Source organism: Pristis pectinata, chromosome 6 (assembly GCF_009764475.1).
Source record: "Pristis pectinata isolate sPriPec2 chromosome 6, sPriPec2.1.pri, whole genome shotgun sequence".
Classification (NCBI taxonomy): domain Eukaryota; kingdom Metazoa; phylum Chordata; class Chondrichthyes; order Rhinopristiformes; family Pristidae; genus Pristis; species Pristis pectinata.
The window spans coordinates 52,090,152-52,111,853 of record NC_067410.1 but is presented as its reverse complement, the minus strand read 5'-3'; the positions used below and the strand labels follow the sequence as shown (position 1 = coordinate 52,111,853).

General features: G+C 44.2%; 1 protein-coding gene across 4 annotated transcripts in view; it reads right to left on the bottom strand.

Annotated features, from left to right (window-relative positions):
* Positions 1–21,702, bottom strand: part of cacna2d2a (calcium channel, voltage-dependent, alpha 2/delta subunit 2a) — a 602,032-nt gene that overhangs the window by 340,787 nt on the left and 239,543 nt on the right. The window lies entirely within an intron of this gene.

Sequence of the window (21,702 nt, the reverse complement as noted above, 5' to 3'; positions counted from 1 at the left end):
GCCAGAAATATAGTTGCAAATAAGCACTGCTGCGAAATGGGAAATCCTGCACAGAGGAATAAAGTAGCACTAACTGGAGCAACTTCAGTCTGAAGTCAAATCTTCTACAAAATGCACTTCCACAAGACCTTAACCAACCATTTGCTGGCATTGTCATAATTATTTCATGCCCAGCTCTCTTTTACAAGAATTTCATTAGACTGCATTGACAATCCTTTACAATAATTTCCGACATTGAGCAGGGATTGGACAGATCTGTAATGCAGCACACATTAGGTAGCTGTGAAGAATGAGTTAGGGAGACCCCTTATGCACTCATGGTGAGGAACCCTTGAGTTCCCAAGGCATCAGGAACAGCGTTTGTTATTCCTTTAAAAGTTTGGTGTTAAGGTATGGCTGCTGCTGCCACACCTAATTGCTCTGAGAAGATGGTGGCCAGTTCTCCTGTGATTGGAGAACTCATTACTACTAATGAGCCACTCACACAGAGGGGAACTGGAGTTACATATAGCCAAGGACAGCAGACTTCTATCCTGAAGTATATTTTACCAAAACATCAGGGTCACATTTATTGGTATTTGCTTTTCACTTAAAAAAAACATTCAAATTGGATTGGATTTGAACTCCCATTTGCTGATTAGTTCCAATATCTTAACTACTAAAACTTTGTACTACATAATATTTCCAGTGGGGTGGCAATTGGGGCACAATGTAATAAAGGAGTGTGTCTGTATTGACAAATTATTTACATAGAACTGTGAGGAATTCTGACCCAGAAATTCTCCTGCACTGCACTACATTTTCATGCACTACCCAACTTTACATGATGGGATATAATTTCATATTTTGGAGCTGGTCTTCTGTGTAGAGCACAACACTTCTTTGGAACTCACGTGTGTGAATTTCCAATGTGCACACCAGGTTCATGAAGGGTGTGAGTCTCAAACACAGAGGGGCTGCGTCAATGTTATCTGAAGGGTTTATACAAACTGTCCTGCTGTTGCAGTCAAAAGGGTTTTATTGATTCATGAGATGTGGGTATCACAGGTGGGACCAGCTTTTTATCACCCTTCCTATGGATTCTCAGCTCATGCTGCTTCCAACAATGTGTACAGAAGCATTCCCCAGGCTTCCCTGTTCCCCCTTTGCAACCGACAATCTTTATTCATCCTACCAAGGGACATCACTTCATATCTCTCTGCATTCAACTGCATCTGCCTTGTGTCTCATAAAGTCATAAGGGCACACAGCATGAAAACAGGTTCTTTGGCCCACTGTGTTCAATCAGCAAGTACCTTTATATTTTGCCGTTATTTCCACCCTTCCTTCCCCCACCTGGCTCCATCTGCCCATCAACCCCTCTTCATTGGGATCCACCCATCACTTACCAGCTCCTGCCTCACCCCACCCCCTCACCCCTTTATGCTGGTTATCTTCCTTCCACCCCTTCAGTCCAGATGAAAGGTCTTGACCTGAAATGTTGACTGTCAATTTTCGTCCACATATGCTGTCTGACTCGCTGGTTTCCTCCAGCAGTTTGTTTTTTGCTCCAGATTCCAGCATCTCCAATCTCTCATGTCTTTTTATTCTAATCCCATTTGTCAGCATCCACCCAAAGCCATCTTTGCGTTTGCAATTCAACTGCTTGCCGAGATACTTGTTAAATGTTGTGAGAGTTTCTGTCTCCACCACTCGCTCAGGCCGTACATTCTAGACCCCAACCACCCTCACGGTGAAAGGAATTCTTCCTCAGATCCCCTCTGAAAATTCTAATCATAACCTTAAACAATGCCCTCTGGTTTTAGGCAGCTCTCTAAGGGGAAATATTTTCATTATCTACCCTATATATGAATCTCGTTACATTGTATATCAGATCCATCCTCAGCCTCCTCCACTCCAAAGAAAACAAACCCAACCTATCCAATTTCTCCTCATAACTGAAACACTCCACCCCAGGCAACATCCTGGTGAACCTCCTCTGCACTCTCTCCAGTGCTATCACATCTTTCCTACAGTGTGTGACAAGAACTGCACACAGTAATGGCTTAAACAATGTTTTATGAAGTTGTCCCATAACCTCCCTGCTCTTATATTCAATGTCCCAGCTAATGAAGAGAATCTATGTCATCTTAACCACCTCATCTACCTGTGCTACAACTGTCCGCACCCTTGGACACGTACACCAAAGTCTCTGCTCCCCAGTACTCCCTGGCAGCCCCACCATTAATTGCTTTTATCCTAGTCTCCTTAGTCCTCATGAAGTGCATCATCTTGTTCTCATCAGAATAAAATTCCATCTGCCATTTCTCTGCCTATCTTACCAACTAACCAATATCGTTCTGTAGCCCAGACTACTCTCCTCACTATCTACAACACAAGTAATCCATGTCATTTCCACACTTACTAATCATACATCCTATGTTCACTCATGTCCGAATTGTTACTGTATACAATAAATAGTAAGGGTCCCAGCAACGATCCTTGCAGTATATCACTGGTCACAGGCCTCCAATCCCAAACACAACACTCAATCATTAGCCTTGGTCATCCTGCCAATTTAGATGCAATAAGATGACTGGAGTCAATATTGGGAAAGTTGAAATCCTCAACAATTGGGGGTTGGGTGCAGCCGAGCAGAGCTGGGATTGCTGAGCAGACTGACTGCCTTACTCACTGAGGCAAGCTGACGGCTGTTCTTCCCACCCTGTTCGCTCTCCCATCACAGCTGTTTCTGTGATCCTCTACCCCACAGTTCAGATTACGAACAGTTCTCAGGAACAGGACACTGAAGCAACCCAGGGACTGCCTGTATTCTTACATCTCTCAGTGATTTGCCTACATACCTGCTCCTCATCCTCCTGCTGGCTATCAGGAGTCCTGGAGTTCACCCTCAATTGAAGAACCTTCTCAGATTGCCTCCCTCCTTTTCACCAGGCTGAAATCCCCTGCAATCCTGCTCACTGATTATCAGACATCTGTAACTTTTGGTGTAGAGAACAGAGCAGAATGAAAGACCAAATGGTCCAACAGTCCACTCGATCTTTACTCCACAAAGCACTCGGCAGAAGAAGTCATTTTTCACCAGCCTGCCCCAGTACCCTCTGCAATCCCCTTCCCTTCAGTCACCAACAAAATCTAATGCTGAATGATGGCACAGTCTGCAGCCCAACCCTGGGCTACATTCCAGAGTCAGTTTAAATGACAAATCCACTGCCGAGGAAAGGGAAGCAAAAAGATAATGTGAAACCGTGTAAATTACTGAAACTACCAAAGATTTTAGAAGAGAGGCTGAATAAATAAATTTGCATCTTGGAATGACTGTTATGTGAGAATGTAGAACAGTACAACACAGGAACAGGCCCTTCGGCATGATGTCTGTGCTGGCCATGAGACCAACTGAAACTAATCTCATCTGTCTGCACAGGATCCATATCCCTCCATTCCCTTCATATTCATCTAAATGCCTCTTAAATACTAAATCTGCTTCCACCACCACCCCTAGCAGGTGTTCCAGGCACCTACCACTCTCTGTGTAAGAAACTTGCCTCGTAAATCTGCTTTAAACTTTCCCCTCTCTCACCTTAACCCTATGCCCTATCATATTTGACATTTCTACAGTGGGAAAAAAGATTCTGACTGTCTACCCTGTCTATGTCTCTCATAATTGTATGAACTTCTATTAAGTCTCCCCTCAGCCTTTGACGTTCCAGGGAAAACAAACCAAGTCCATCCAACCTCTCCTTATTGCTAATACTCTCTAAACCAGGCAGCATCCTGGTGAACTTCTGTACCCTTTCCAAAGTCTCCAATGCCTTCCCATAATGGTGTGACCAGAACTGAACAAAATATTCCAGATGCAGCCTAACCAATGTTCTATACAGCTGCAACATGACTTCCTGACTCTTATACTCAATTCTTGACCAATTAAAGCAATCATGACATACACCTTCTTTACCACCCTATCTACTTGTGTTGCCGCTTTCAGGGAGCTATGAATCCCTCTGTATATCAAGTGCTCTTAAGGGTCCTGCCATTTTATTATGTATATTCTGCTTACATTTGATTTCCCAAAGTACAACACTTCACACTCGCCTGGGATTAAACTTCATCTGCCATTTCTCTGCCCATATCTGCAACTGATCTACATTCTGCTGTATCCTTTGACAACCTTCTACACTATCCACAACTCCACATTTTTGTGTCATCTGCAAACTTACTAACCCACCCATCCATGTTTTCATCCAAGTCATACAAACAACGAAGCCCCAGCACTGATCCCTGCAGAACACAACAGGTCAAAGACCTCCAGTCAGAATAACACCTCTCCAACACTATGCTCTGTCTTCTATGGTCAAGAGCATTCTGAATCCAATCTACTAACTCACCATGGATCCCATGCATCTTAATCTTCTGGATCAGCCTATTATGAGGGACCTAGTCAAATGCCTTAATAATGTCCATGTAGACAACATCTACAGCTCTACCCACATCCATCATCTTCATCACCCACCTCAAAAGACTCAATCAAGCTTGTAAGACATGACCTCCCCTGCACAAAGCCTTGCTGACTGTCCATAATCATGCCATGTTTTTCCAAATTTCAGTAAATCCTATCCCTGAGAATCCTCTCCAGTAGCTTCCCTACCACTGATGTGAGGCATCCCAGCCTATAATTTCCTGGATTATCCCTGTTGCCTTTCTTAAACAAAGGAACAATAAAGGACTGAGGCAGAGAGCATATTAAGTGCATAAAATGGACAACAAGAATTCAGGGAAGGAGAAGACAAAGTTATTTGCAGCAAGGACTCAGTGTTGTAAAGCAGCAGCTGAAGAGTGGACAGTGGAAAAGTGGTGAACACAACTATAAACCACCAGCAACTGAACATATATGATGCATGTAAGATGAACTCAGGAAACCCTGTGTTGTGCTTTGCCAAATTTGTGCCCATCAATGTATGAACTCACTGAACCGGAGAAGGCAATCCCATCTGATGTATGTACATGTCAGTGGAGCAAAACACCCACCAACATGGTCATAAACAACACTGTCTGCAACACTGAGCCTCCTTCAACATTCTTCTAGATCCAGATGCAGGTTTTCTCCATTACTTCTCCTCCACTGTCCAGCTCAGTGGAGCAGAGGACACAGTGAAGAGTGGGGATAAACAGGGGACTGGTTCTGAGGAGGGGTGAGAGTGACGGGGGGACAGGTCCTCAAGGTGGGGTGAGGATGACAGAGGGAACAGGGTGGGTGAGGGTGACAGGTCCTCAGGGTGGGGTGAGGGTGACAGAAGGGACAGTTCCTTGGTGAGGGGTGAGTGTGATAGGGGACAGTTCCTTGGTGAGGGGTGAGAGTGACAGGGGACAGGTCCTCAGGGCGGGGTGAGGGTGAACACAGGTGAGAGCTCTCTGATGTCCAGGAGAGTGGCTGAACCAGACTTTAACTGCTGAATGCTGTTTTGAAATCAGTTCACTGCTTTTATTGAACAAACTTTATTTATATTACTCTCAACCTAACAAGCCATAAAAGGTATATCAGGGTCCGATTCAAGGGATAATTGGCAACACTTTTGAATTAATGCAATTATTTCATCTGAGTTATCACCGTGCGGGAGAAGTGCACCTGATTCCTCACCACCAATACTAATTAAATCTATTCATGGTGCTCCTTGCATACAGCCTCTGCTCTTATCAGATTAAAATGCCTCTTGCCATGATTTGGAATCTCATAACATTAGCACTAATCAACAATCACGCCGTTTGCAATTTTCTGATTAGCTGATACTTCATCAGGGACCCTGGAATTAGTCTCTGCCTGTTCTCCAACACTCTGTCTTATTTGTCAGGACATTTTTTTCCAATTAGCTTGCTCTCAATCTCACCTGAGAGTCTGCCTTCATCCTCAATCCACTCCCACTCCAAACTGCATGGTGCTTGGAAGCCTTTTCCTGCAAGGACTGCTGGAAATTCCTGCCACCCTAGGTACAAAAGCAACCTGTCTCACGGCTCTTGGAGGAAACAATGTCAATACAGCTGACTGTAGACAAACTGCCATTCCCTTCTTTAGAGGCTGTGGCTTGGATTGTTGGGAGGGGGGTGGGGAATCAATTTCTATTCTTGGTAAGGGCCCAGAAGCATATCAAACTGTGATTACACTCTGGTCACGACAACAATGCTGGGTCAGTGTGGTTGCATCCTGGTGGGTCTCCAGATCCAGTTGAATGCAGGTGGTCGGGTGCTCCTGGGGTCTCCATTTGGTGGAGGTGGCTGGACCATGCTGATTTAAATCATTGCCTTGCATTCACTCATAGGGTCTGGGTTCTACTGGATCAGAGAGGCTGAACTGTGGTGGCCCTGCCAGGTAATTTTCTCTGACTGTACTCATGGTCATAGAGTCATACAGAGGTACAGCACGGAAACAGGGCCTTAGGCCCACCAAGTTGTTGCTGACCATCAACCACCCACTTACACTAATCCCATTTTTCATTCTTCCCATATACCCCCCACAGATTCTACCACTCACCAACTCACCAGGGGCAATTTACAGCGGCCAATCAACCCACCAACCTGCACATCTTTGGGATGTGAGAGGAAACCAAAGCACCCTGAGGAAACTCGTGTAGTTACAGGGAGAACTTGGAAACTCCACATTGGATTGAACCTGAGTCACTGGAGCTGTGAGGTAGCAGCTCAGCTATTCATGACTGTAGTCCCTACTTTAGTACAGGCAAATGCATCAGTCAATATCCCACAGACTAAAAATTAATCAACTACCACTATTCTGTTAGTGCAGGAGTGGTTGGGGAAAGAATCCCAGGCTGAGAGCATTTCCTCTGAATACTGACATGGGTTCATGCACTTGATAACTGTTCAATCACAACATCTGGAGAGAGTCAGCAGCTTTAAGTTCCTAGACGTTAACGTATCGGATGACCCGTCCTGGGCCCAGCACATAGATGCAATCACAAGGAAGGCATGTCAGTGTCTTTACTTTCTTAGAAGGTTAAGAAGGTTCGGCATGTTACCGAACACTTTAACAAACTTCCACAGATGTACCATTGAAAGTATCCTGACTGGTTGCATCATGGTCTGATAAGGCAATTCGAATGTGCAGGAAAGAAAGAAGCTGCAGAGAGTAGTCGACTCTGCCCAGTACATCACTGGCACATTCCTCCCCACCAATGGTAGTATCTATAGGAAGTTGTTGCCTCAGGAAGGCAACATCTGTCATCGAAGATCCCCACCATCCAGGCCACGCCACCTTCTCGCAGCTACCATAGGGCGGGAGGTACAGGAGGTATAGGGCAGAGGTATAGTATCTACAGGAGACATTATCAAGAAGGCAACATCCATCATCAAAGATCCCCACTATCTGGGCTATGACATCTTCTCACAGCTACCATTGGACAGGAGGTACAGAAGCCTGAAGTCCCACACTACTAGGTTCAAGAACAGCTACTTCCCTTCAATCATTCGGTTCTTGAACCAAACTGCACAACCCTAATCACTACAATATAGCAACACTATGATCTCTTTGATCACTTTGCACTAAAATGGGCTTTGTTTTTTTTTGTTCTAGTATGCTCTTCCTTGTAAAAATTGTGTTTCATTTATGTTTTCCTTATGAATGCTGTTTGTCTGATGCTATGTGCCTGTGATACTGTTGCTTAAGTTTCTCATTGCACCTGTGCATACATGTACTTGTGCAAATGACAATAAACTCGACTTTGAGATCCTTGTATGGTAGACAGCTTAAAGGACAAGGAATTTACACACTACAGTAAACCTGTGTGCAACACATGGGATAAGGTGAATAATGTGAAACACTCTCCATATCTTGGGGGCCTCTTCTTTTGATGAAGACAGACACTGAAGATGAAATTCATCATCGCCCTCAATGTGCCAGCAAAGCCCTTGGTTGATTGAGGAAAAAAGGTGTTTGAAGATCAAGGTGTGACTCAAAACTCATGATCTACCAGGTAGCAGTGAGCTTTACGCTCCTATATGCTTCTGAGACCTGGATGACCTACAGCAGGTACCTACACCATCAATGATATCTCTGCAAAAGTCTCAGGGTTCACTGAAAGGATAAGTGAACCAACATCAGTTTCCTCTCCTGGGCCAACGTCACTGGCACTGAGGCCTTAGTTACAATCAGATGGCTCTGTTGGGCAGGTCACATTGTTTACATACTCAAGACCATACTCTTAACACAGACACTCCATTCTGCGTTCTGTCATGGAAAGAAATTACCAGGTGGACAGAGGAAAGATTCAAGGATGTGCCCAAACCCTCCTTGAAAAGAATGCAAATCTGCACCGACTCCTGGAAATCTCAGGCCCATGACCACTTAAAGTGGAGAAGGAGCATTCAGGATGGTATTGAGAACCTCAAATTGTTATACCAGGAGCACAAACAGTGGAATGAATGCTCCACCTCACAATCGACCCACTCACCCATCCTGTTGGCCCCCTCCTGACCCATCAGAAGAGTCTGTGAGCCCTACACTGGCCTCATCAGCCACCTCACAGACCCAGAGTCGAAGCAAGTCATCCTCAAACCAAAGGGCTTGCCGAAAAGAAGGTTGTATAACACTGGAGTATGGTACTGGTGAGTACAGTTCTGTCACCATGTGATACCACATATGGTAAGGATGGGGAAAGATCTGACTCTGTGTCATGCACAGACACTGTACTGATGGGGAAAGTTGGCCCCTGTATAACACTGGGGACTAATACTGCTGAGAGAAGGTCTATGACTCTTTAGGGTACAGTACTGGTGTGGACGAGTCTGTCATTGTACAACACTGGGGTACAGTAGTGGCAGGGATGGGTCTGTCACTGGTTAACGCAGGGGTACAGTAATAGTGGTGATGGGTATGTCACTGCATAACACTGAGGTACAGTACTGGTGGGGACGGGTATGTCACCGTGAAACACTGGAGTACAGTACTGGTGGGAATGGGTCTGTCACTGGATAACATTGGGGTACAGTACTGGTGGGGATGGGACTCTCAATGCATAAGATTGAGGTATGGTAGTGGTGGGGATGGATCTGTCACTGCATAACACTGGAGTACAGTACTGGTGGGGACAGGTGAATTACTGCATAACACCAGGGTACAATACTGGTTGAGATGGGTCTGTAACTGTATAACATAGGGGTACTGTACTGGTGAGGATGGGTCTGTCGCTGCATGACATTTGGTTACTTTACTGATGGGGATGGGTCTGTCACTGTATAATGCAGGGGTATAGTACTGGTGGGGATGGATCTATTGCTGTATAACAATGCAGTACAGTACTGGTGGGGACATGTCTGTCACTGTATAACAGTGGGGTACAGTACTGGTGGTGACAGGTCTGTCGCTGATTAACGCTGGGTGGAGTATTGGTGGGGACAGGTCTGTCGCTGTATAACACAGGGGTACAGTACTGGTGGGATCAGATCTGTCCCTGTATAACATTTGGTTACAGTACTGGTGGTGATGGGTACAGTATAGGGGAGGATGGGTTTGCCTGTCTTATTTTCAGCTGTTCCCTGGAGTTGAGGATGACTTGCCTCCACTAAAAGCCTGTGAGGACTGAGGTGACTGATGAGGTCAATGTGGGACCTGCAGACCCAAATGCAGGTGTGGTGGAGGTGCTTGATGAGGCGGTTTAGTGGTGTGTCCTTCCCACTGTTTTGCTCGGGTGTGTGCAGACCTGATCAGATTTGAGATTCACACTTGCATCATTCTTCAGTTTCATAGTTTTTGTCAGGGAGAGGTGTGGTGGAGCGGGGTATGTGGTAGAGAACCTTTTCCTTCCAGATATTTAGTTTACAGACCATTCTTTTGTATACTTCAGTGAATGGATTGATGATGAATTGAAGCTTGGCTTCTGAACATGCACAACCACCATATGCCTAATGCAAGTTGATGTCTATGGTGGGGTTGACCTTGGTTCTGGAGTGGAGTTGGTAAAAACCGAGCAACTTCCCATTAGCCCTATAGATAAGCAGCAAGCTTTTTGTTAAAAGTGAAATGCAGCATTGTCGCGAGAATGATTGAGAAAAGTGTTGGGGCAATATCACAGCTTTGTTTGACATCAGGCTATACCAAAACTGGGCCTGTTGTGGACCCTTTAATTAGTATCATGGCTTGCATGAAGACAAATTTCTGTGAGAAGCCACATTTAAGAAGGTTTTTCCATAATGCCTCTTGGCTTACAGAACTGAATGCTCTTGTAAGGTTAAAAAAAAAGGCCTGCATTATTCCCTTCATTTCCTACAGGTGAAGATCATGTCCAATATGTCACTAGAATGGATACAACCTTGAGGGAAATGGAGATAAATATAGCTGACATACCTTAAATAGTACACCAGTTATCCTAAAAGAAGGTTTATTTAAATATATATAATTCTTTTCCCATGCTTCCCTGATTAATACTTTTGAAGATCAGTGAAAGATATTTTGCATCATTTACAATGAGTTGAGTTTTGGGACTTGATTATGGTTGAAGAATGTGTCCAGTGGTATCACTGTGTTATGCTATACTGTGTGTGGTGCTTCTGAACTGGTATGAAAGGACGGTCTGGAATATTCGCCTCACTCTCCCTGACACTGTGACCCGTCAGCTATTTCACATAGCAAACCTAACAGGATTGCATTCCTTAGCTTGAGGCTAACACATGAAAAAGGCTTCACATCTCTGCAATCAAAGCAACTGAACTTTGCTTTTATATGGAAATGTGCTGTTCCAGGCGGCCACAGATTCCTCCCGCACAAGCCTGGACAGTTTAAGATATAAACCAAACTCGGATAACACAAACTTTAATTTTCAGCTGTTTGTTAATTTTGAAGTGAGCAAGCTTTAATTTGGGAGGAAAATAGCTGGAAGAAATCTGGGAGGAAGTTTTCAGCTGAGGATGGGCAGTTTTCCAGAGGGTAGTATTCAATAGAATAGCTACTTAACATTGCTTCAAATTACAGCTTTTATCAACACTCTGGTGTGCATATTTGTAATGGAAGTGTGCTGTCCTGATTACCAGCAGCCTCCTTCAATCACTCTTCATTAAATGGCTGGTTGCTGTCAGCTCAATGCAGAAAACAGTACTGAGGGTGAAAAGCACTTCTCTATATTACCTCTGAGAACAGATTCTACTCACATTGGTATTTCAGCTCCTGTCTGACATCCTCCAGAGGAACATTAATTGGCGCAGGTAATGTTTTACACTCAGCTTTCAGTGTGGCACTTGTTTAACCAGATCCTGGTATTCCCTGCATGTACCCAATGAGCAGATTAATAATGAGTCTCAATCATTGTCGGTCTGTAAGGCTTGGACTGCCAGCTCCAAGTAGTAAGGAAGTATTATTAGCAGATCAAACAATGAGCAGTTGGCTCCAACATCAGTGAACATAGCCTCAGACAAAAGCAGCTGCATCTGCCATTGTTATCGATCGAAGGGTTACACAAAGGCCAGTGCAAAGAGATGAGCACTAAAATGACAAAATTATGCTGAACCTGCAGTCAGTGAAGCTAGTGTATGAAAAGTGTACACTCAACGCAGAACATCTTCTCCACCTTCAGGTCATCCTCAACCCCGAGGAAATGCCAAAGACACAGAACAGAGTTGTAGACACAGACAGAAAACAACACCCTCCATTCATTCAGTAACTTTCACGACAGAAGCAAGTCTCAAAATGTTTCCCAGCCAATATGAAGTGTAGTCACTATTACAGTGCAGACAATGTAAACAGCCAAAGCAAGGTTCTACAAACACCAATGACATAAATCACCAGGTTACCTGCTTTGGGTGGAGACACAAGAGACTGCAGATGTTGGAATCTGGAGCAACAGACAAGCTGCTGGAGGAACTTAGTGGGTCAGGCAGCATCTGTGGAGGGAAATGCACAGTCGACGTTTTGGGTGGGGATCCTTCATCTGGACCTTGTGACCTGAAATGTTCACTGTCCATTTCACCCCCACAGATGCTGCCTGACCCACTGAGTTCCTCCAGCATCTCGTTTGTTACTACCTGCTTTAGGTGTACATTTTTGAGAGATAAATGCTGTCTGAGTGACTGGGCTAGGGGTATTATAAAATGGTGTAAATGATGATCGTGAACTTTCTGACTATTCTGTAAATGGCACTAGGAACTTTGATATCACCTTCATAAATTGAGAAGAAGGCATCTCCAGTGGTGCAGCAGTCCTTTAGTCACCTTTTTGGACAGTCCCTTGGGTCTGAGGAAGACCTGCTTCCCCCTTGAGTACAAAGGTTATGAGATAGATAAAGGGTTCTGGGTGAATGTGCTGATGGTGCCCCAGGTGAGAATGGTTCTGCCTTACAGGGCGGCTGGGTGGGCAGTTGGGGATGCTGTGTGCTTCTTCCTCTGAGCATTGTTGTTCTCCTGTCATAGACCCAAAGTGCAGCTTGGAAAGGATACACTTGCCACAGAGTGAGGGCAACAAAGATTTCACCAGACCGATTCCTGGGATGGCAGGGCTGTCATATGAGGAGCAATTGGGTCAACAAGATGTATGTTCACAACAGTTTAGGACAGTGGAAATCCCATTGAAGTGTACAATTCTGCAGAATTCTCACAGGGTTTCACAGTCTGGATACAAGTTTCCCCTAGCCTTGGAGGGTGAGGGGTGTCCAGGAGTCAGTCTAAGGCATTTAGAACTGAAATCATGTCTCCTTTAAATCTTTCCCCCCTCACCTTAAACCTATGCCCTCTAGTTTTAGACCACCTTACCCTGGGAAAAAGACTGTGTCTATTTACCCTTTCTGTGCCCCTCATCATTTTATAAACCTCTATGAGGTCACCTCTCAACCTCCTTTGCTCCAGGGATAGTCCCAGCCTATTCAATCTCTCCTAAAAAGCCCTCCAGTCCAGGGAACACTCCTGTGAATGTTTTCTGCACTCACTCTAACTTAATCACATCCTTCCTCTAGTGTGGCGACAAGAACTGCACACAATACTGTAAGTGTGGCCTAACCAATGATTTGTATATCTATAACATGATATCTCAACTCCTATACTCAATGACTAAGCCAAGAAAGGCAAGTATATCATACGCCTGCTTCACCACTCTATCTGTGTCGCCACTTTCAGGGAACTATGTTCTTGTACCCCAAGGTCTCACTGTTCAATAACACTCCCCAGGGCCCTGACGTTTACTTTGTCTGTCCTGACCTAGCTTAACTTCCTGAAATTGGTATTGGTATTGGAATTGTTTTATTATTGTCACTTGTACCGAGGTATAGTGAAAAACTTGTCTTGCATACCGTTCATACAGATCAATTCATTACACAGTGCATTGAGGTAATACAGGGTAAAAACAATAACAGAATACAGAGTAAAGTGTCACAGCTACAGGGAAGTGCATTGCAGGTAGACAATAAGGTGCAAGGTCATAATGAGGTAGATTGTGAGGTCAAGAGTCCATCTCATCGTATAAGGGAACTGTTCAATAGTCTTATAACAGTGGGATAGAAGCTGTCCTTGAGCCTGGTGGTATGTGCCCTCAGGCTCCTGTATCTTCTGCCTGATGGGAGAGGGGAGAAGAGAGAATGACCCAGGTGGGTGGGGTCTTTGATTATGCTGGCTGCTACACCAAGGCAGCAAGAGTTATAGACAGAGTTCATGGAGGGGTGGCTGGTATCCGTAATGTGCTGAGCTGTGTCCACAACTCTCTGCAGTTTCTTGCAGTCCCGGGCAGAGCAGTTGCCATACCAAGCCGTGATACATCCAGATAGGGTGCTTTCTATGGTGCATCGATAAAAATTGGTTGTTGTCATGACACCATGTTACTGAGCTCTCCATCTCCTTCCCGTACTCCAACATATCGTTATTTCAGATACGACCTACTATGGTGGTATCATCTGCAAAATTGTAGATGGAGTTAGAGCAGAATCTGACCACGCAGTCATGAGTTTATAGGGAGTAGAGGGCTGAGGACACAGCCTTGTGGGGCATCAGTGCTGAGAATAATCGTACTGGAGGTGTTGCTGCCTATCCTCACTGATTGCGGTCTGTTGGTCAGGAAGTCAAGGATCCACTTTCCACTTGTCTTCATTTAATTTCATCTGCCATTCCCTTATCCACTTTCCCAGTTGATCCAGATCCTGTTGTAACCGTAGACAACCTTCTTCACTGTAATTACCTCCTTGTTTTATTTCTAAGTTCTACCCATATGGCCTCGCTGGACGCTCCCCCAGATCATCCTCTCTAAGTACAGTTGTGATATTCTTCCAAATCAACAGTGTAACTCCCTCTCCTTTCTTACCTCTGTCTCTGTGACACTGCGATCATCTGTACCCTGGAACATTGAGCTGCCAGTCCCGCCCAGCCCGCAACCATGTTTCCTTTACAGCTATAATATCACAATCCTGTGGATGATACAATACAGTCATAGAGTCCCAGTGGGAGGTGAACTGGGACTAAAGGTGACCTGATCTTCAGAGATGAAAGGGTAATTGTCCCTACACTACAAAGGAATGACAGATCACACACAGTCACTGCACAGATCTGGGAGTGAATGGCTATGTCTGTGGAGTGAGTGGAAGTATGTACAGCCAGGGATGAACGAGGAGATCAGGGCCTCATGCAGAAATGTGAGACCTCCAAATCTGTAGATGGGAACCAGCAAAAGGAAACTCTTCACTCTAATCGAGTCCCAGACAGGTCCTGGGTCAAAGTCAGGGCAGATCTGTTTTAGCTCAAGAGGAATATGTATCTGGTGACACATGTAAGTTATGTATAATTCATGTTAATTTAAGTTTATGTCCTTGGAATTACTGTGCTGTTGCTGCTGCAAGAAGCTAATTTTTATGGCATTTATACCCTGTGCATGTACTATGACAACAATAAACTTGAACGAATGTTTTTTTTCAGATTTCTGGGTCACACATTTTTAGAAAAAACCCATTAATTGATGGTCACTCAAGCTTAATGAACTCTTTGCCAATGTGGCCTCCTTGAGGTAATGATCACAGATACAGAGCAACAGTCCACAACATCCACTGTTCTCCAAGGACTCACAGATTGATCACTGGACAATATCTCCTCACTTTCCACATAAGAAACAGGAGCATGAAAAGACGATCGGACCTGCTCCACCATTCATCATGGCAGAACTTCTACCTCAGGACATTTTCCAAAACTATCCCCATATCCCCCAATTCCCTTGTGCCCAGAAATCCGTCACTGTATTGAATGAACCCAACTACTGAGCTTCTATAGTCTTGAGGGAGAGAATTCCAAAGGTTATCACCCCTAGACCCCCCAGTCACAAGAAACATCCTCTCTGCATCTAGCCCATCAAGCTCTTTAAGCATATCATAAGTTTTAATGAAATCTCCTCTCATCCTTCTGAACTTTAGAGAGTTCTATCCAACTCCTTACCATATGGCAAACCTGCTGCCCCTGGAGCAAGTTGAGTGAACCTTACTGCACTCCTTCTATGAAAACTCTTCCTTTCTTTGATAAGGAAATCAAAACTATACACAATATTCCAGCTGTGGCCTCACCAAGGCCCTGTACAATTGCAATAAGATTTCTTTACTCCTAGAATGAAATCCTCTCATACAGCAAAACAAAACTGTTGGGGGAACTCAGTGGGTTGAGCAGCATCTGTGGGGGGGGGAGGGGGGGAGTCAATATTTCAAGTTGAGACCCTGCATCAGGACAGTGAGTCAAGAGGGAAGATAGCTGATATAAAAAGGTGAGGGGAAGGGTGAGAGGGGCTGGTAGGTGATAGGTGGACCAAGGAGGTGTGAGGGGTGAGGGGTTCTTTTCGGTCCAGATTCCAGCATCTGTAGTCTCTTGTGTCTCCTCTTGTTGTAAAGGTTAACATGCCATTTGCCCTCCTAACAACTTGCTGCATGTTCATGTTGGACTTCAGTGACTTGTGTACAAGTACAACCAGGTCCCTTTAAACACCACCATTTAACAAATACTCTGCTTTTCTGTTTTGTGCACCAAAGTGATGATCTCACGTTTTTCCTCATTATATTCCATCTTCCATTTTCTCGCTCTTTCACTTAGCTTGTCCACTTGAAGCCTCTTTAGAGTTATAAAATCATAGAGCAATACAGCATGGATACAGGCTCTTTGGCCCAACCAGTCCATGCTGACCACAATGCCCACCCAGCTGGTCCCAATTTCCTACGTTCGGCCCATATCCCTCCATGCCCCTCCCCTCCATGTGCTTCCAAGTGTTTCTTAAATGATACTATTGTACCTGCTTCAACCACTTCCTCTGGCAGCTCATTCCATATACGCACCACCCTCTGCGTGAAAAAGTTGCCCCTCAGGTCCCTTTAAATCTTTCCCCTCTCACCATAAATCTATGTCCCCTAGTTTTGGACTCCCCTACCCTGGGGAAAAGACTGTTACCATCTACCTTATCTATGCCTCTCATAATTTTAAACACTTCTATAAGGTCACCGTTCATTCTCCTACACTCCAAGGAATAAAGACCTAGCCTGGCCAACCTTTTTCTTTATCTCAGGCCCTCTAGTCCTCACAACGTTCTTGTAAATCTTCTCTGCACTCTTTCCAATTTAACTACGTCTTTCCTATAACAGGGTGACCAAAGCTGTACTCAGTACTCCAAGAGCGGCCTCACCAATGACTTATATGACTGCAACATAATGTTCCAACTCCTATACTCAGTTCCCTGACTGAAGGCTAGCATGCTAAATGCCTTTTTCACCACCCTGTCTACTTGTAAAGCTGCTTTTAATAAACTATGCACGTGCACTCCTAGGTCCCTCTGTTCCATTACACTCCCTAATGCCCTACCATTCACAGAATAAGTCCTTCTCTGATTTAACTTTCCAAAATGCATCACCTCACACTTATCTGTATTGAAATCCATTTGCCACTCCTCAGCCCACTTCCCTAACTGATCAAGATCCCCCTGTAATTTACGATAACCTTCTTCACTATCAACAACACCTCCTAATTCCGTGTCATCTGCACACTTGCTGATCAAGCCCTGTGCATTCACATCCAAATCATTTATATTATAATGAATAACAAGGGTCCCAACACCAACCCCTGCGGCACACCACTAGTCACCGCTCTCCATTCCGAGAAACAACCTTCAACCACCACCCTCTGCTTCCTACCTCCGAGCCAATTTTGAATTCACCTAACTCGTTCTCCCGGATTCCAAGGGACCTCACTCTCCAGACCAGCCTACCATGTGGGACCTTGTCAAAGGTCTTGCTAAACTCTTTATATCCTCCTCCCTATTCACACTCCCACCTTGTTTGGTATCGTCAGCAAACTTGCAAATGTGACATGTAGTCTCCACAGCCAAATCAAATGATGTAAATTGTAAAAAGCTGGAAGCCAAGCACCAATCCCTTTGGTATCCCACTAATCACAGCCTGACAACTAGAGAAGGATCCATATATTCTCACTCTTCATCTTTTGGCTTCGTCTTTTGCCCAATAACCAATTTTCAGTTCATGTCAATATATTAACCCCAACTCTATGTGCTCTAACCTTGTTAAGCAACCTCCTATGTGGGACCTTATTAAAAGCTTGTTAAAAGACCTTATTAAAAAATGTATTAGAATCAGAACCAGTCAGGACGAGATCTGGATGGGCAGGCTGTCAACCCAAGAATCTGCAAGACTTTGAGTCCAAGTACAGCACACAGATATTGGAATATCTGTTTACTTTTCATCATTATAGGAGGAATGTAACATCTATAATACTGTGTTGCTACAGTGGTTCAGTATCTGGGCTTTCTACCTATGTTGAAGGCAGAGGAAGCTGCTATAACAACTGCCATCTTGTACAATGTAATTTCTTTTACAAATAGAGTACCTTATTTGTTAGTTTAAATCACCGGCTATCCTCCAGTATCTTGAAGAGCAACTGGAGTCTTAGTGACATAAAACTGTGCTTACTACAGAATACTATTAACTTACTTTAATGTACTAATGCTTGCACCATTTGGCTAGTTACCATAACAAACTATTATTATCCACTTACAAATGTTTCAATGTCTCTTTCGATGTGCATACTCATCTCTCAACTTCTCCATTTGAGGAGGATGGTAAGGAGATGTGAAATGATGTCCAATTCCATTTCAAACCGAAATGTTTCAAACCATGCTCAAACCATGCTCAAACCGAAATGATCAAAATTGTAGACCAGTATTCAGTACAATTTCTTTGGGAAGACCATGTCCTGCAAATTGAATCTGGTCTTGTGTTCAGTGGTGATCTGCAAACCCAAATGCTTCATTTAAATTCAATTTAAATGACTGGTCAAGAAACTGTCTATACCTTTCCCATAACAGTCTACATGACCTGCTAGAACGGTTGTCTCAGGGCAATCACAGGGGAGGTGTTCTACATACCTACATGCTAAGTCTCATCTATGCCAGGCCAACAGATTAAAGCCACAAGCTACTGCCTCATGTTAACAACGTGCAAGTGTTTCAAGTGAAATTCTTCCACTTTTTCCCTTGAAATCCTTGAGGTATGATTACTCTGTGCTCCCATTTTAGGTACCACTGACTTGTGGTCAGCACATAACGTTTGTGATTGAAAGGCTTCCCACTCGCATTGAATCAAACGTTCAAGTCAGTCTTGCCACTCAGTTCAACTACCCATGTGCCCACATATATATACCCATATGTTCTCCTTCTGCTTTAGTCTCACTACTTCCTCTACAAGTGATATGGTACATTGTGTCACAAGGACAAGCTGCTGAGGTTTCTCTTGTGGAAGTTGTTTGGCTTCTGTTCCCACTGCCATGGTTCATCCTTCTCTGACAGCTGATGCAACACCATCACAAGGTCCAGCAGAGACCTTACATAACATAGAACGTTACAGCACAGTACAGGCTCTTCGGCCCATGATGTTGTGCCGACCTTTTAAGCTAATCTAAGATCAATCTAACTATTCCCTCCCACCTACCCCCTCCATTTTTCTATCATCCATGTGCCTAAGAGTCTCTTAAATGTCCCTAATGTATCTGCCTCTACCAGCACCCCTAGCAGCACGTTCCATGCACCCACCACCCTCTGTATAAAAAGTTACCTCTGATATCGCCCCTGTACTTTCCTCCAATCACCTTAAAATTATGCCCCCCTCATGTTAGCCATTTCCGTCCTGGGAAAATGTCTCTGGCTGTCCACTTAATCTATGCCTCTTATCATCTTGTACACCTCTATCAGGTCACCTCTCATCCTCCTTCACTCCAAAGAGAAAAGCCCTAGCTCGCTCAACCTATCCTCATAAGATATACTCCACTATCCAAGTAGCATCCTGGTAAATCTCCTCTGGACCCTTTCTAAAGCTTCCACATCCTTCCTATAGTGAGGTGACCAGAACTGAACACAATATTCTAAATGTGGTCTAACCAGGGTTTTATAGAGCTGCAACATTACCTTGTGGCTCTTGAACTCAATCCCCTGACTAATGAAGGCCAACATGCCATACGCTTTCTTAACAACCCTATCAACTTGTGTGGCAACCTTGAGGGATCTATGGACGTGGACCCCAAGATCCCTTTGTTCCTCCACACTGCTGTCATTAACCCTGTATTCTGCCTTCTAATTCGACCTTCCAAAGTGAATCACTTCACACTCCATCTGCCATCAGGCTATGCCTCAGGAGGATCAGATTCTGATGACGTTCTCAAGTTTTCCAGCCTTCAAATAGTCTCAACCTTCTCTGTGACCAGTTGTAGACCACTCTCACCCATTCTCAGCTCTGTAGCGCCTCATTATTCACAAACATCCATATGCTTTGTTTGAGGTTGACATCAAGTTCACAATACTTCCTCAAGTATAGAACATAGAACAGTACAGCACAGCAACAGGCCCTTCGGGCCACAATGTTGTACTGAACTAAGTAAGCTAGTAATTAAATGCCTACCTAAACTAATCCCTTCTGCCTACACAATGGCCATATCCCTCCATTCTCTGTACATTCATGTGCCTATCTAAGAGCGTCTTGAATGTCTCTATCGTATTTGCCTCCATCACCACCCCTGATAACCCATTACAGGCACCCACCACTCTTTACGTAAAAAACTTGTCCCCCATATCTCCTTTGAATGTACTTCCACTCACTTTAAATGCATGCCCTCTAGAATTAGACATTTCGACCCTTGGAAAAAAGAAACTGGCTATCTATGCCTCCACCGCTCCAGAGAAAACAACCCAAGCCATTTCCTATCGCTCATGCCTTCTAATCCAGGCTATATCCTGGTAAACTTCTTCTGCACCCTCTCCAAAGCCTCCACATCCTTCCTATAATGGGGCAACCAGAACTGAATGCAATACTCCAGATGGAGCCTAAACAGAGTTTAATAAAGCTGCAATATAACTTCTGACTCTTGCATTCAGTACTTCAAGTAATGAAGGCAAGCATGCCATATGCCTTCTCTACCACCCTATCAACCTGTGTAGCTACTTTCAGGGAGCTATGAACTTGGACCCCAAGACCCCTCTGTACATTAACACTGTTAATGGTCCTGCCATTAACAGTGTACTGTCTCTTTACATTTGATCTCCCAAAGCGCAACACCTCATATTCGGCAGGATTAAACTCCATCTGCCATTTCTCCACCCATATCTGCAACTGATCTATATCCCACTGTATCCTTTGGTAATCTTTTACACTATCCACAATGCCACCAATCTTTGTATCGTTTGCGAACTTATTAACCCACCCATCCACATTTAAGAGATATAGTCACAGACCTCCAGCCAGAAATAAGTCCCATTGACCACTACCCTCTGTCTTCTATGAGCAAGCCAATTCTGAATGCAAACGGCCAAGCCACCATGGATCCCATTCATCTTAATCTTCTGAATGAGCCCACCATGAGGGACCTTGTCGAACACCCTACTAGTATTTGGAGATTTTCCTCCTCAGAGACAGTTACAATTAAAATCATTATCTTGGGTGCAGACATTATTGAACACCCTTCAATACCTTGTACACTGAGCCATGAAATACTTTATGTGATGATTGCGTGATGATTCATGTGCGATTCCCCTGTCTTCATGACATTTGGGTTTGTTCAATAGTTCCTCTATCTGACTCTTCCATGTACTTTATGTGAGAGTGGTCTTAGCTACGATACACTGTCTTGGCATCTGACATAATACACATGTGACCCTCATGTCCCTTAACAGCAAACTTTGAACAGTTATATAGGGTGTTCTATGAGTCATTGCAAAGCACATACATTGAGTACCTCTTTTTCAAAGCACCTGAACTAATTTTATCTGAATTGGGTTGGCTTGTTTACACAGTCACCTACTATGATTGGCAGCTTCATTCTTTGACCACTCTGAGAAATGGTACATCTGCCCCAGGGTTTTCAGGGTCTCACTGGAATACGTCTTCAAATTCAGTGCACTTTTTGAGAACAGCATTTTCTGAACTTTTTGATCTGCTCTCAATGTGTAGTCAGGAGCCGTATTGCTGTTCACTTCAATATGTGGGTCATCATTTTTTATTTTAAACTTGAAATTGCTGTTTTCCCCATTGCTGTCATGAGTGGCATATGCACTGTTCAAAATTCACTCTTCGGGTGACTGCCAGCCTCAGAGTTATGCAAACTACTTCTTTGTGGTTTCCAATTGTCCGCATGTTCTTTGCTCTGAGAACCCACCCTACCATCCTCTGTCTAGCATTGCACACTGAAGCTATGTGCCCTTCCCTCAGGCAG